Raw genomic sequence first — 17,497 nt, 5'->3', positions numbered from 1 at the left:
CTTGTCATTGTGGTGCTAAGTGGCTTTCCCCTTATTTTAAAATTGTGTCCTTCTTGCAAGAAATATAAAGGCAGACTGTAAAAACCTCTACAAGTCTGTGAAAGGAAAAAAAGATTAGCTAAGACAAATTTATGTCCCTTACACTGTGAAACACCCTTACAGTATGAAACAGGAGAATTTACAATGGAGAACAAGAAAATGGCAGACCAAGTAAACACAAATAGCTCCCCAGAATTGCTCGGGTATCACGGATCTAGTGAGAAGGATGTAAGGAGTCATGGGAATTCATTTAAGAATCTCACTTAGGTCCAAAGCCACACTCTCGTTCTAAGAAGAGTGAGTCACAATGGAAAGTAAATGTGTGAAAACACAATTTATTGAATAATGATTATAATAATGAGATGCAAAGAGAAAGAAAGGTAACTTTATTGAAATAAGAAAAATTACATATACAGTGGTGTTGCCATCACTGAATCCCCCACTGTCAACATCCTTGGGGTTACCATTGATCAGAAACTCAACTGGACTCACCACATTAACACAGTGGCTACAAGAGCCGGTCAGGGGCTAGGAATACTGCGGCGAGTAACTCACCTCCTGACTCCCCAAAGCCCTTTCCTCACAGCCCCCCCCTTTATTTCTTCCTGCGCACCCTGTCCTAGTATGTGTTTACTATTAGGGGGCCCGTAAAGAACCCACGACAAGTAATTTCTTACCTTCTCATCCCTACCAGACTTCCTGGCATTGCATTCCAGACCCAAACCCTCATCGTGTGAAAATGATTTTTCTTCTCATAACACATTTGCTTCTTTTGCAGATCATTTTAAACCTGTGCCTCTCATTCTCGATCCTGTTATAAGCGGGAACAGTTTCTCCCTATCTACTCTGTCCAGCCCCCTCATGATTCTGAACACCTCTATCAAACCTCCTCTTAGGCTTCTTCTCCCCAAGGTGAACTGTTACAACCCCTCTAAACTATCCTCATAACTGAAATTTCTCATCCCTGGAACCATTCTTGTAATCCTCTCCTGCACGCTCTCCAATGGGTTCACATCCTTTCTATAGTGTGGCACCCAGAACTGTACACAATACTCCAGCTGAAGTCTAACTAGTGTCTTGTACAGGTTCAGCATAACCTCCTTGCTCTTATACTCGATGCCCCTGTTAATAAATCCACCATCTACAAGGCACAAGTCAGGAGTGTGATGGAATACTCCTGACGTGCCTGCATGGGTGCAGCTCCAACAACACTCAAGAAGTTTGACATCATCCAGGACAAAGCAGTCCGCTTGATTGGCACCACATCTACAAACACCCACTCCCTTCACCACCGCGCTCAATAGCAGCAATGTGTACTATCTACAAGAGGCACTGCAGCAATTCACCAAAGATCCTTAGACAGCATCTTCCAAACCCACGGCCATTTCCATCTAGAAGGACAAGGGCAGCAGATACATGGGAACACCACCAACTGCAAGCTCCCCTCCAAGTCACTATCCTGACTTGGAAATATATCGCCGTTCCTTTGCAGTCGCTGGGTCAAAATCCTGGAATTCCCTCCCTAATGGCATTATGGGCCACTCCACAGCACATGGACTGCAGCAATTCAAGAAGGCAGCTCACCATCACCTTCTCAAGGGCAACTATGGATGGGCAATAAATGCTGGCCAGCCAGTGACGCCTGTGTCCCACAAATGAATAAAAAAATATACTAGAACAGGAGAAAGGCAGATTTCCGTTAAAGCACAAACAATAACCCCAATTTGGTTGGCTTTATGACAGCTCCCCAAAATTGATACTAATGTTACCATCCCCTTGGTACAGCCATTACTAAGTTGCTGAGTCACCGTAACAAGTAGGCATTATGATCACTCATTCTGCTCCTGTTTCTTGCTCTTGTCTTTCAGCGGATGACAATTCCACTATGATTTCAGTATTGGAACCCTGAAGCAATGTCTCTTTTAAGCTGAATTTGTGGCTGCATTCCAGCCTCTAAGTCTACTATAGTCTTTCACAAAACAAATCTCAGCTCTCGCAGGGGCTACGAGGCTAAGCAGACTTTGCTACACTGCAGCTGTTGCTGCAGCTCCTGATGATGTTTTCTCATCTGCCATTAACCAGGTGTTGTGTCCATCAATTTAACTTCATCTTCTAATGCTTTAGGTGACCCCACCAGATAAGATTACTCAGCAATCTGGTCGGTAGTCCAAGGGTCACAGATTGCAGTAGAACAGTCGGTCTGATCACAAGAAAAAACAACTTATTTTAGTATTTTAGCTTGAGAAAGTGGGAAACAAAACTTTCGCCTAAACAACAACTTGCTGGCCAGTACAGAGAAAAAACAAGGCCTAGATAAACATATCACTACTGATTACTTTTGGTTAATTAATTAATGCAAAATCATAGTTGGATGAAAATCAATGTCTCCAAAGTGAGAAAATACAAAATGACTTTAAACATTCAAAATCAAAGCAGAGCAGAAATAAAATGCAAAATTGCAAAACATGAATGGCTACAGACCTCAAGCCTACAACGAGGAATTGAAGGAAATTAGTATGACTAAAAAAAAGCTGGAGAAATTAATGGGACTGAAAGCTGATAAATTCCAGGGCCTGATAATCTACATCACAAGGTACTAAAGGAGGTGGCCATGGAAATAGTGGATGCATTAGTTGTCATCTTCCAAATTTCTGTAGATTCTGAAACAGTCCCAGCAGATTGGAGGGTGGCGAATGTAACCTTCATTTAAAAAAGGGAGGATGGGAGAAAACAGGAACTATAGACCAGTTGGCCTAACATCAGTAGTGGGGAAATGCTAGAGTCTATTATAAAGGATGTGTAATAAAGCACTTGGAAAATATGACAAAACGAATATGGATTTATGGAAAGGAATATGGATTTTTGAAAAGGCATGTTTGACCAACCTATTGGAGTTTTGTGGATGTAACTCACAGAATAGATAAAGGAGAGCCAATGGATCTGGTGTAGTTTTATTTACAGAAAACTTTTGATAAAGTCCCACATAAAAGATATTTTTAAAAGTTTCTATAATTTATTGATTTGCTATGAAAACAATATACAGAGGTAGTCAGTACGGCGAAAAGCATGAGCCTAGAAGCAAATTTGCTTTGCAGCCTACCTGTACAGAATTTCTTGCAAATACTTGGGCAGCATGGTGGTACAGTGGTTAGCACTGCTGTCTCACGGTGCCAGGGACCTGGGTTCAATTCCGGCCTTGGGCGACTGTCAGTGTGGAGTTTGCACTGTCTCCCTGCGTCTGTGTGGGTTTCCTCCAGTTTCCTCCCACCTCCAAAGGTGTGCAGGTTAAACGGATTGGCCATGGTAAAATTTCTCCTTAGTGTCCCAAGATGTGTAGGTGGATGGATTAACCATAGTAAATGTGTTGGATGATGGGAATAAGGTGGGGGAGGGCTGGGGTAAAATATTCTGTCAGATTATGACCTGTGGCGGAGGCATTGGCCTAGTGGCAATATCGCTAGACAATTAATCCAGAAATTCAGCTAATGTTCTGGGGACCCAGATTCAAATCCCACCATGGCAGGTGGTGGAATTTGAATTTCATAAAAAATATCTGGAATTACGAATTTATTGATGACCATGAAACCATTGCCAATTCTTAGAAAAACCCATCTGGTTCACTAATATCCTTTAGGGAAGGAAATCTGCCGTCCTTACCTGGTCTGGACTACATGTGACTCCAGAGCCACAGCAATGTGGTTGACTCTCAACTGCCCTCCAAGGGCAACGAAGGATGGGTGATAAATGCTGGCCAATTTATTCATTGTCCCACGAATGAATAAAAATGAGTTGGTGCAGATTCAATGGGCCGAATGTCCTCCTTCTGCACTGTAGGGATTCTCTGATTAATCTAGTCTTCAGTCCATTTGTGATGTTGCTACTAGGAGACAAGTTCCATGTGAGCCCGGTCTGCATTGTGACATAAGTCCAGGCACAACACAGAATGTTAATCCTCCCAAAAGGATAACAGCCTTGTCATGAAAGTCAGGACCAGTTTTATGCTGAGCTTGTCATGTTGCAATTTGGCAAATGCCCCTACTGGACAGGGAGAGCAGGCTCTTAGTCAAAGGCACCATCGCTGTCATCTTTTCCCCTTCAGGAAAACAAAGGTTAGTGCGTGAAACTAAAGCACATGAGATTGGGAGTAACATTTTGATATGGGTTGAGAATTGGTTAGCAGACATGAAACAGAGAGTAGGAATAAATGGGCCTTTTTCAGAGTGCCAGACAGGAACTTGTAGGTTAGTGCAGAGGTCAGTTGTTGGGCCCCAGCTATTCACAATCTACCAATGATCTGGATGAGGGAACCAAATATAATATTTTCAAACTTGCTGATGAAACTAACCTTGGTGGGAATGGGAATGGTGAGGAGGATGTTAAGAGGCTTCAAGGTGATTTAGACAAATTGAATAACTGAGCAAATACTTGACAGATGCTGTATCAATTGGATAAGTGTGAGGTTTTCCACTTCAGTAAGATAAATCGAATGGCAGAATATTATACAAATAATGATGGATTGGGAAATGTTGATGCACAAAGGGACCCGTGTGTCCTAGAACACAAATCATTGCAAGCAAGCATGGAGGTGCAGCAAACAGTTAAGAAAGCAAATTGTATGTTGCCTTTCGTTGGATCGGTGGAAAGGTAAGTGGTGAGGATGACAAAAAGTCTACAGAGGAATATAGACAGGTTATGAAAGTGGGCAAAAGCTTGGCAGAGAGAATATAATGTTGCAAAATGTGAAGTTATGCACTTTGATAGGAATAATAAAGGAGCTGAGTATTATTTAAATAGGGAAAAATGCATCACAGAGGGATTTGGGGCTCCAAAATATCACAAAAAACCAGCATGCAAGTTCAGCAGGTGATAAGGAAGGAAAATGGAATGTTGGCCTTTATTTCAAAGGAAATTGATTAAAGAAATGTGGAAGTCTTGCTAAAACTATACAAGGAACTAGTTAGAACATACCTGGAATACTGTGAACAGTTTTGGTCCCCGTATCTAAGGAAAAATATACTGGCATTGGAGGCAGTCCAGAGAAGGTACATTAGTTTGATCCAAGGTATGAAGGGATTTTCTTGTGAAGACTGGTTCAGTAAGTTGGACTTGTACTCATTGGAGTTTAGAAGAAGGCAACCTTATGAAGACATATAGGATTCTCATGTGGCTTGGCAGGCTAGATTCTGAGAGGTTGTTTCCCCTTGTAGGAGAGTCTAGGACCAGAGGACAGAATCTCAGAGCAAAGGGTCATCCATTAAGACAGATGAGGAGGAATCTCTTCTTGCACAGGGCAATGAATCTGTGGAATTCTTTACTGCAGAGAGCTGTAGATGTCCAGTAGTTACATATGTTCAAGGCTGAGATAGACAGATTTTTAATTAGTAAAGGAATCAAGGGTTATGGGGATAAGGTGGAAAGTGGAGTTGAGGATTATCACATTAGATCAGTCATAATCTCATTTAATGGTAGAATAAACTCAATGGGCCAAATACCCCACATCTGCCCCTATGTCTTGTCATCTTATTGCATTATGACTAAAGTACAAGAGGAAGGTTATCTTACTGTAGCTGTACAGGGCCTTGGGGTGACCACACCTGAAATATTGTGGGCAGTTTTGCCTCCTTACCCAAGAAATATATACTCACCTTGGAAAGAATACAGCAAAGATTCACTAGACTGATTCCTGGGATGGCACGATTGTCGAAATACGGAGAGATTGGGTCAACTGTGCCTGTATTCACTGGAAGTTGAAGAATGGGAAGGTACCTCATTCAAATGTATAATATTCTGACAGGGCTGGACAAGACTGGATGCAGGGTGATGCTTCCCCTAGCTGGGCATTTTAGATAAGTCTCAGAATACAGAGTAGGCCATTTAGGACTAAGATGAGGAGAAATATCTTCTGAACCTGTGGAATTCTGTACCAGAGAAGGCTGTAGTGATTGAATATAGTCAAGAAGGAAATTGATAGATTTCCCGAAACTAAAGATATCAGAGGTGTGGGGAGAGTGCAGGAGGATGGTGGTGAGATAAATGATCAGCTGTGATCATATTGAATGGTGGACTGATCTACTCCTGCTCCTATTTTTCATGTTTCTAGACCCTCCCCAACCAGGAAACATCTTACCTGCATCTACTCTCTCTTGTAGTTTTTGTAGTTTTCAATTAGATCATTTTTGATTCTGAAACTCGAGAGAATACAGGCCAAGCTTCCGCAATCTCTCTTCACAGGACAGTCCCACCATGCCAGGAATAAACCTGGTGTAACTTTGTATTTATGGAAGTATCCTTCCCAATGTAAGTGGAAAAAATGTTATCGGACCAAACTGCTCGCAGTGCTCCAGACTTCGAAGCAAGCCTTAACTGCTCCTGTACTCAAGTGTTTTTGCGATAAAGGCTAACACACAACTTGCTAATTCCTTGCTGCACCTGCATGTTAGCTTTCAGTGATTTTTTGACAAGCACATTTGGTTCCCTTTATACATCTACTCATTCTAATCACTTACCATTTAAAAAATATCCTGCAAATCTGTTCCTCTTATCAAATTGGATAACTTCACATTTTCCATGGTATATTCCATTTGCTACGTTCTCACCCACTCCCTGTCCAGGATTTCATGCCCCCCTCTCATCTGGCAGGATATTATGGTCCCACCGAAGAAAGTGACAATTTAAATGGTTTGTCATAACTTCCAGTGGAGGAAACACCATAGTAGAACCATAAAATCCCACACTACCACCATCCCTCCTACACCCCAAGCTTTCCAAATCCCCTTGAAGCCATTTTGAATGTTCCTGACAACATGCATTCTCATGTACAAAGAACAAAGAACAATACAGCACAGGAACAGGCCCTTCGGCCCTCCAAGCCCACGCCGCTCCCTGGTCCAAACTAGACCATTCTTTTGTATCCCTCCATTCCCACTCCATTCATATGGTTGTCTAGATAAGTCTTAAATGTTCCCAGTGTGTCCGCCTCCACCACCTTGCCTGGCAGCGCATTCCAGGCCCCCACCACCCTCTGTGTAAAATATGTCCGTCTGATATCTGTGTTAAACCTCCCCCCCTTCACCTTGAACCTATGACCCCTCGTGAACGTCACCACCGACCTAGGGAAAAGCTTCCCACCGTTCACCCTATCTATGCCTTTCATAATTTTATACACCTCTATTAAGTCTCCCCTCATCCTCCGTCTTTCCAGGGAGAACAACCCCAGTTTACCCAATCTCTCCTCATAACTAAGCCCCTCCATACCAGGTAACATCCTGGTAAACCTCCTCTGTACTCTCTCCAAAGCCTCCACGTCCTTCTGGTAGTGTGGTGACCAGAACTGGACGCAGTATTCCAGATGCGGCCGAACCAACGTTCTATACATCTGCAATATCAGACCCCAACTTTTATACTCTATGCCCCGTCCTATAAAGGCAAGCATGCCATATGCCTTCTTCACCACCTTCTCCACCTGTGACGTCACCTTCAAGGATCTGTGGACTTGCACACCCAGGTCCCTCTGCGTATCTACACCCTGTATGGTTCTGCCATTTATCGTATAGCTCCTCCCTACATTATTTCTACCAAAATGCATCACTTCGCATTTATCAGGATTGAACTCCATCTGCCATTTCTTTGCCCAAATTTCCAGCCTATCTATATCCTTCTGTAGCTTCTGACAATGCTCCTCACTATCTGCATGTAGCTTGGTGTCATCAGTGAATTTGGTATATATTTCATTTGGCCCTCACATCAAAATCATTGATATTGATTGTGAACAGTGGGGACACAATCACTGATCCTTGAGCTACTCACAGCCTGCTAACACGAGAATTACCCATTTATTCCTACACTCTGTTTTCCACCTGTTAACCAATCCTAAATCCATGCCAGCATATTATCTCCAATCCCACATAGTTTAAATTTACTAACTAACCTTCTGTGGGGGACTTTTTCAAAAGCCTTTGGAAAATGCAAGTATGCTACATCCATCGACTCCCCTTCATCAATTATTAATAACATCCTCGGAACCAGTCGAAACATATGCAGGTTAGGTGGATTGGCCATGCTAGATTGCCACTTAGTATCCAAAGATTTGTGGGTTAGGTGGATTATAGTATAATAAAACACCAACAGGTTCGTTGAAAATGTTTTCCCATTCATAATCCATGTTGACAATGCCCAGTCGGATCATTACTATCAAAGCATCTATTTATCACATCCTTTATTTTAGATTCTACATTCCCTACTGCTGATGTAAGGCTAACGAGTCTGTAGTTCCCCATTATCTCTATCCCCACCACCCCTCTCCCCATCTCTCCCACTAACCGCCTCCACCCCCCAAAAAACTTCCTGAAAAGCGAGAAGACATTTCCTACCTTCTGGTCTGCAGAAACCATTCCAGGATCTATAGAATTTTGGAAGATGATCACCAATGCTTTCATTATCTTAGCAGCTATGTCTTTCAAAAGTCTGGAATGTAGAATATCAGGTTCTGGATTTATCAACGTTCAGCCCCATTTATTTCTCCAATGCAATCTTTGTACTGATACTAATTTCCTTCAATTCCTTATTCTCCCTAGTCCCTTGGACCTCTAATTCTGGAGGTATCTTGGTGAGTCTTCAGTGAGGGAGATACACTGAGTAATCATTTCGATTCTTTGCTATTTCTCGATTCCCAATTATAAATTCCCCTGACTGTGCCTGTAATGGACCTCTATGGAAGCTTTTACGTCTGTTGTCATGTCTTTTGCTAGCTTACTTTCATTCTCCTTTTTTTTATCATTGTTTTGATCCTCATTTGCTGTATTAAGGTTTACTACTATTTCTGGCAACTTTATAGGCCTTTTCTTTTAATCTTATACGATCCTTAACATCCTTTGTTAGCCACAGTTGACTGACCTATTTTCAGGGTTTTGTGCTTTGAAAGGAATGTATAGTTGCTGTAAAATTAATGACATAATAACTCTTTGGAGGCTATCCATTGCACATGTACCATCAGAGTTTGAATGCATTGTCCCAATCCAGCTCAACCAATTTGTCCCTCATAACTTCATAATTTCCTTTGTTCAAATTTAACACCCTGGTTTCAGATTGAATTTAGCTCACTTTCAAACATAATGTAAAATTCAGTCACATTTTGGTCACTCTTTCCTAAAGATTCTTTTACAACAAGATTGTTAACACGAGCTTTTTGGTGACTGGAAACAACTCCTACTAATGTTTGCTGTTTCTTAGCTCAACCCTAACAAATTCCATATTTTGTTCCTCCAATTAAAGTTATTTCCTTGCTAATGCACAGATTACCTTTATTACATTGGTGTACTCCCTACATTTCTTCTTAGCTCCTCAAAATCTGCTTTCAAGATCTCATCCCTTTTCCCACTTATGTCATTGTTACCAATGTGGATCACGATTACTAGCAGTTCGCCCTTGCCAGAAAGATAACATGCAGCCATTATGTGGATCCTTAATTCTGGCATCAGGGAGGCAACAAGTCATCATGAAGTCACTTTTTAAAAATTCATTCATAGGATATGTGAATTGCTGGCTAAGCCAATGTTTATTGCCTATGCCTAATTGCCCTCAACAAGGTGGTAGTGAGATGCCTTCGTGAACCTATGCAGTCTATGTAGTGTAGGTACAGCCACAGTGCTTTTAGAGAGTGAGTCCCAGGGTTATTACCAAGTGCCAGTAAATGAACACTAAGCAATATATTTATAAGCCAGGATGATGAGTGGCTTGGCATGGAACATCCAGGTGCTGATGGTCCCATGTGTCTTTATCCCATATCCTTAAAGATGATAGTGGTCATCGCTTTGAATCTTGTCCATAGGATGGTTGTGAGGTTGGACAGTTATATCAGAGGCAGAAGCACCACAGAAATTCCTGTCTGATCCCCTATCGTTATTGGGCTTCCACTCTTCTTCCTCCCCTTCTGTGCCACTGAGCCATGGAGTTGGCTGTCTGCATCCCCTGAGGATTAATCATCCTCACCTAGTATCCAAAATGGAAAACCAATTAGCAAGCAAAATAGAATCAGGGGTCCCCTGCATTACCTGCCTGTTTCTCTTAGGCTGCCTTGCAGTCAGCCATTCTGTCTTTGCCCGCACACTCCTAAACTGCAGTGTGACCACCTCACTAAATGTGCTATCCACTTGGTTCTTTGCCTCATGGATGCATCACAGTGACTCCAGCCACCATTTGAGTTCCTAAACCTGGATCTCATGCATCAGCAGACAGTGACACTTCCTGCAGATATGTTCATATTGACTTACGGTGCATCCATGACTTTCTACATGCTACAGGAGATACATTGCACTGTGCCAAGCTGACCTGCCATACATAACATTAAAACTATATATTACAATTAGAATAACTTACCAGTAACTCACCAATTAGCTTCTTTCCCTGTACCAAAGTAATAGCTGGCTATTGGTGGCTGAAAAATAGTAGAAGGAAGGAGAACATCCTTCTCCTCTTCATTGAACTCCCTGATTCACCAATCTTCCACTTACCTAGAATTCCTACAGTGCAGAAGGAGGCCATTCAGCCCATCGAGTCTGCACTGACTCTCCAACAGAGCTTCTTACTCAGCCCCACCCCCCTGCTCTATCCCCGTAACCCCATGCATCCACCCCGCTAATCCCTCTAACCTACACATATTTGGACACTATGGGGCAATTTAGCATGTCCAATCACCTAACCTGCACATCTTTGGATTGTGGGAGGAAACCGGAGCACTGAGAGGAAACCTATGCAGACATGGGGAGAATGTACAAACTCCATGCAGATAGAGACCCAAGGTTGGAATTCCATCCAGGTTCCTGGCACTGTGAGGCAGCAGTGCTAACCATTGTGCCATCGTGCCACCCACTTTTCTCTCCATGTACTTGAAGCACTATGCAATGCAGATCAAACAGCACTGATGGAAGCCTGTTTTTATTTCTTCCTTGTTTCAAAGTGGGTCTAGTTTGTAGGTGATCTGAAACTGGTTCTAGAGCTGCATTGCGTTTGCCATTGGAGTATCAAGGTCTGTTTTATAGTTTCTGAAAACCAGTTTAAGCTAGCTACCCACTTAATTAGCTGCAGTTGTTTTCAGAGAGGCAGTTATGTGGGTAAGATGGGTAGGTTGGTGAGGTGGGTAGGTGACCATGTAAGTTATGAGGTGGGTGAATATGATGTGTCAGATGTTTTCTGTTTCAGTTGCAGTTGTTTGCACAGTCCTAGTCATTGTATAGATTTGTTTTGCCATATGCTTTGTGTTTCCCATTGGGGTACACATGTCATAAGTCTGTTTGGAATTTGCCCTAAGTAGAACGTAACAGCTTGGGTGTTCAGTTCCTAAACTGGCTGGAGGTTTAATAATTTTTTAAAATGTTAGCCTTCTTAGAATCCAATACCAGCGTTACATTGTCTGCAGCTGGCACTTGGCTAACATGATTAAGAATCTAACCATTTCCATTGACATTCAATGGCATTGACATTGCTGAAACTCCCACTGTCAACATCCTGGCTTTTACCATTGACCAGAAACTCAACTGAACTAGTGATTTTAAAAAAAATTATGGGATGTCAGCATCATTTATTGACCATCCCTAGTTGCCCTTCAGAAAGTAGTGGTGATGCCTTCTTGAACTGCTGCAGTCCCTGAGCTACAGATACTTTTACAGTGCTGTTAGGAAAGGAGATCCAGGATTTTGACCCAGCGACAGTGAAGGAACTATATTTCCATGTTAGGATGGTGAGTGACTTGGAGGGGAATATGCAGGTCGTGGTGGACTCAAAGTCCCAATCCCCTCCTGAGGAGCAGAGGACCCATTCAGTAAACAAATGGAACTGCCACAGCTGTTGTCCATAGAAGAAGAATGGAGGAAAGAGAGAACTTAAGAGAAGGAAATGAGAACTGCAACAGGCCAGAGATAAAATTGTGAAACTTTTGATCTTTACAATATAGAAATGGGAATCAGAGGCTTGAGGGAAAATGTAAGTGCAATAGGTTAATTCTAATTGCCCAATAAGTTAATTATATAATGCGTACATCATTAAGAAGGTGATACAACGTCACATGAATTGTACTCGCTTGTGCAACCTCATGCAAGATGTAGCCAATAAAATTCAATAGTTTCAATAAAATTCATGTTTTATGTAACTCCACAGGCTCAGTAAATATTCTGCATTAATTAAACAATACCAAGAATATTATGGCCTGTATCTGAAGCATCTCTTCTTTAAAGAACACAAATTCTTCTGTTACAGTTTCTCCAATCAGTCTTTGGTTCCATTTTATCTTGACTGGATCCTTTCATGCCATTAAGATTAGCTCTCTTCCAATTTAGATGTTCTACTTAAGATTGGTCCTTGCTCTTTTGCATTTGCAATTGAAACATTTTGATATGACAATAATAGTCATGTAAGTGTCTTCCTGCAGATGATTGGGGTGAAACTTTATGGCCTGCCATACCAGTGAGATCTTCCAGTCCTGCCAAAGTCAATGGTTTTTTGTACAGCTTGCTGCACTTTACAGTCCTGCCCCTGCCATGGTGGGGCTGTAAAATTGTGCCCTTTGTTCTTTTAGTTATGAAGAGAGATTAGATAGACTGGGGCTGATTTCCTTGGAGCCTGAGGCAAGGAGACTAAGGGGGAACATGATTGAGATGTATAAAATTATGAGGAGCGTAGATAGAGTAGATAGGAATGAACTTTTCTCCTTGGTGGTGGGATTTATGACAAGGGGCAGGAGGTTTAGAGAGATTGTGAGGTAAACCTTTTTCACCCAGAGGTTGGTAGGAGTCTGGAACTCACTGCCTGAAAGGGTAGTGGAAGGCATTTTCTGTGCTGTATGTCTCTACGGCTTGGGGGTGGATAGTCAAGTTGGAATGTGGTGGGTCAGATCAGGTCGGGGGGAGGGTTTAGTAAGGTAGGGCCTTGTCTAGCATGTGGGAGGAAGTTGGGTTAGGTCAGGGGCCTCAGGTCCAGAGGTGATGACTGATCATTTTGGGAAGGGGGGGGGGGAGGTGCCAGGCCTACAGTGGGGATTGGGGATGGTTGGGTTGGGCCTCAGTAGAGAGTCAGGTTAGGGATGCAGGCACTGGGAGTTGGAGACCTATTTGTTTGGGGGAATCCCATGGGGCATCGGGACTATAGAACATTTTATGGGTGACAGGCGAGGGTTGTGGTTATTCAGGAATCTGGGGGGAGTCCCCTGGGGGCTAGAGTGCATGGGGCAGTCCAGTGGGAGATCTATTTGGGTCTTTATAATGTTAACCAGAAGTTAGAAGAGGCTTTAATCCTTCTAACATTTTCTGAGCAACTATTAATGAAGTTTAAAAGTTAAATCCTATTTTTGTATGGCAATTGTCCAGAGGATGTTTGTGCTATTCAGCAATTTCTATGCAAATCCACATCTGTGATGTTGAGTATCTTTGGGGTACCCCTAAATCAGATGCTGAGGTGCCCAGAAACTCCAGGCCATTCTCCCCCCATCACATTCCCAGATGGTTATTTGTGCTTGTCGTTCACCCACCTGATTAACCATACTTCATGCATTTACATACATGCACTGTAATCCTGTTGTTCCATTCCTCATTGTAACTCTGTCTCTTGCTATCTAACTTAAAACTCCTCACTTCCCTAGTTCTGTCCAATACTCTCAATTCATATGTGCCGTTTCATTTTTGACTTTTATACGCTGGTGTTCTTCTTCTCTCTATTTAGTTTAAACCCTCCCAGCCATGCTTCCGAACCTCCCTTTGAGGAAATTGGTCCCAGTACATTTTTTGAGATGCAGTCTATTCTTTTTGAATTCTGTCTGCCCTAGAAATACTCCCAATGCCCAAGAATCTGATGTTCTCTATCTGGGACCATGTCTCAATCTGTACACTGATTCTTCCTATTTCTTATTTCTACTCCTGCTAGCACAATGCAATGGGAAGAATTTAGAGATTACTGACATTGATTTTCAACTTCTAAATCTTCCTCCCTCGCTCCTGCCAAGTCTGATCTTAAGATCTCAATACCTGCTGTCTCTGGATTAACGTGTACCACAACTTCGGGCTCAATCTCTCTCCACTGTAGGTAATTCTGCAACTTCTCCTTTACCATGCCACCAGGGAGGAAATGTACCATGCAGGACTCACAATAATGCTTACAGAAATGTTTGTTTGTCCCAGACTATGGAATATCCTCTAACAACTGCACTTCCACTCTTTTTTCCCCCATCCTGTCCCTAACCTTACGTTTGGTTCCATGTTCTGGACTGGACCCCATCAAGATGTCATCATTTCCAACAGTCGCCAGTGTTGAGTACCTGTTTGAGAGCAGCAAATATCCAAGAAACCCCTGGACTTCCTGCCTGTTCCTGATAGTCACCCAGCTACTACCCTGAACTCTTACTGCCTGTGGGTGGCTACCTCCTGGAACATATGATCCAGGAAGCATTAAATATTGGACTTGGAGATAGTGCCGCATGGATGAAGCTTTGAAAGACTCACATTCTGCCCTTGGGGATATTTACAGAAAGTTTTGTGGTAGATTTTCTTATAGGCTGCATAGAAATCGAAAAGGATGAAAAACAGTGCACCACAGTGACACAGTTATTTATATAGGTAAATTGTATTTTTGATAATGGTTGTCCCGTAACGTGGCATAGGCGGAAATCTGATTGTAGTGATTCAAAGATACATTTCTGAAATATAGCACTATATATTTGTATTTCAGGCTGATGCTGAAGTAGGGAACAATTTCGCCAGAGGAAAATAGGACAAATGGATGTTTGACCTTGTCCATCCACATCTGGTGATAAATGACTTCACCCAGTTCCGCTGAAAAGTGATGCTTTTCGCCCAGACTATTATTGGATCTTGGAACTCACTGCCAGAAAGGTCAATCGTGGTAGAAAAACTCATCGCATAAAAAAGACTTGATAATTTACTTGCGGAAAGTGGGATAAGTCTAATTTTTTCGGACCAGCACGACGAACCGTATGGCCTCCTTCAGTGCCGTAATTTCTCTGTTTTTTTGATGTTTCTATTTAATATGAATCTAACCGTTACAAATTATTTGAACAAGGACAACTGGAATCAAATATCTGTCTGATAAATTGCATGAATTTGACTTCAAGCTGTCAATTTAACTAATAGGTCAATTACCCTACAATAAAATCCTGTTCAAGTTAAATGAATGTTCGAATTAAGTGTTACTTACCAAAAAGAAGTTAATATCTTACCCTTTTGGACTTCTTGATAAATCTCCCCTTCAAAGGACTCAGCAGTCAGTACCTGGAGTAATCCGCTTGCGACCCCATATTGACTTCAACACAATGTTTAGTGAAAGTCCTGGAAGAACTGTAAGTCACCTTGATTGCAAGAACAGAAAACTCACCCACGGCCTGTCGTATATCAGCTCGGGTAAACGCCACCTTCACAAAGCGACAAATAACCTAAACAGGAAAATAATAAATATCGCACAAGAAGGTCGGTTCACGGTCACATATTTAAGCGAGAAGCAGAATTATTAATGTTTTCCTTTTTAAGTCCATTTGTTACTCGGAATATATTTGTTTTCAGGCAGAAGTCTCTTTGGAGTGCGTGCTGCCTCCTCGCCTGCGCCGCGATGCCTAATTTGGCTCTGATGGAGCCAAAAATAAACTGTCTAAAAAAAACCTCAGTACGAGCTTAGATGCCCATGCGCGTAAACTGTAGCACTGCACTAACATTGTCTGTTTTCTGATTCTAAAGGGAATGCGTACAGGACAAGACACAATTTATTGTGTTACATAGATCTCCTTTCTTTCAATCCGTCTCCTCATCTGTTTCGAAATTACAATAGCACTGAGGTCAGTTTAAAGTTTTAGCTGAATGCAATCTCATTCAACTGTGTGTACTTGACAGAGTTGGCTTTTGTAGTCTCTATCTGAACAGTCGGATCATTACTTTTATATCCGGATAATCATTAAAAAAAAGTCAAAGGGAGCTTGTTGCAAGGAAGATGTTTAAGTTGCTACTTGCAGTGCAGTTCTCTTTGGAATATGGTGCCAACTTTTTATCTTCTTTCCCCTTTTTGTTGAAGATGAATTGCAAAGGTGGACGTGTTGTAATTTGGGGGCTACATTAATACGCACACCAGGTGTTCTACTTTGCTCAAGTTCTAGCTAAACTTTATACAAAATGAATGCCCAAATATAACGAAAAGAAAATCGAGCGGGCTGGCCAATCCATTTGAGCTCCTACCGATGGTCTCTGGGGTATTCAGAAGGTGGGGAGTGGTATATATTCCTAACACAGAGGAAGGTCCCAAGAAGAACAAGGTAAAGATTTCTACCTGTTTGTGTGCAAGATTTAGTCAGAAGGAAGCGGTGGCGTAGTGGTGATGTCATTGGAAGAGTAATCCAGAGGTTCAGACACTGCGTACATTAGTTCATATCTAAGCTGGTAGGGTTTAAATTCACTTAGGAGTTAAAAACGAGTTTCAGTAATAGTGAGATTAGTGGTTCACTAAGAAGGAAATCTACTGTCCTTATCTGCTATGACTCCAGCCCCACAACAATGTGGTTGACCTCGAGAAAGGCAATCCACACAAAAATCCACACAGCAATGCACACATCCCATTAGAACGGTCAAAAAAAATCAATTATCACAAGGTTTTTCAATGATAAGAAGGCTGTGGGCGATTGTGGTTGTAATAGAGCTTTGGATATTCCTCGAGGCCGTTCAGCATGGATTCATTTGGGCATGGCACAGGTTGTAAAGGGTTATTTTGCAAAACTCTCTGGCACCACTGGCGAAGCTTGTTTTCTATTCGATATGTTGATGTCAATACCATCAAAGAACAAGGGCCAGATCAGGTGTCTGCTCCAGATGGTGTTCACGGAGGCGACTGAGAGAAATTGTATCTGTGCTAAGTGAGACTCTTGTTTGTATATTAAATAGCTGGATGAAGTCTCGGATTATTCTGTTGACTGGAGGAAAGCTCATGTTTCATCAATATTCATAAATAACTGAGGAATGATATGCCTATTCTATTGACGTCAATTGTAGGCAAGTTGTTGGAGGGCAGAAGGGATTATTATTAGGCTCTTGATAAACAACTGATGTGTTGTCAACTTGTTTCATTTCTTCTGAGAGCTTAGTAGTTTGATTAACAAAGTTAGCGCTGCAAGAAATAGTGTCTGTGGCATGTGAGATGTATGATGTGATTATAAAATAGCGAGCCCAGTGGTGTCCCGGAGAGGCATATTCGGGCTGTTGCATTTTAATGGTGTGTTTAAGGTGTCCTGGGGTCTGCCCCCCACCCCTCACTCCCCCAATCCCCGCCCCATTTGTTGATGGCACGGACATCTGTTTCAGTGTTAGAACTTGGACATGAGAAGAAAGATTGCAAGCAGATCTAGATGCAAAGGGAGAAAAGGGTTTGCTTTGAGTGTTGACGTTTAATATAGTTAATTGCAATTTTATGCAGATCGGTGAGG

The 17,497-nt window shown here is 42.1% G+C and overlaps 1 long non-coding RNA gene across 2 annotated transcripts; it reads right to left on the bottom strand.

Moving 5' to 3' along the window:
* Window positions 1-404: 404 nt before the first annotated feature.
* Window positions 405-15,649, bottom strand: LOC144507008 (uncharacterized). Of its 2 annotated transcripts, XR_013500007.1 has the most exons (4): window positions 15,576-15,649; window positions 15,257-15,469; window positions 5,008-5,396; window positions 405-2,239 (listed from the first exon to the last, which is right to left on the bottom strand). It is a non-coding gene; the product is annotated as an uncharacterized LOC144507008 (long non-coding RNA). The 2 variants fall into 2 exon arrangements; XR_013500006.1 differs by lacking the exon at window positions 5,008-5,396.
* Between the last annotated feature and the right edge of the window lie 1,848 nt (window positions 15,650-17,497).

This window comes from Mustelus asterias, chromosome 18, assembly GCF_964213995.1.
Source record: "Mustelus asterias chromosome 18, sMusAst1.hap1.1, whole genome shotgun sequence".
Lineage (NCBI taxonomy): Eukaryota > Metazoa > Chordata > Chondrichthyes > Carcharhiniformes > Triakidae > Mustelus > Mustelus asterias.
This window is presented reverse-complemented; position numbering and strand designations above follow the sequence as displayed.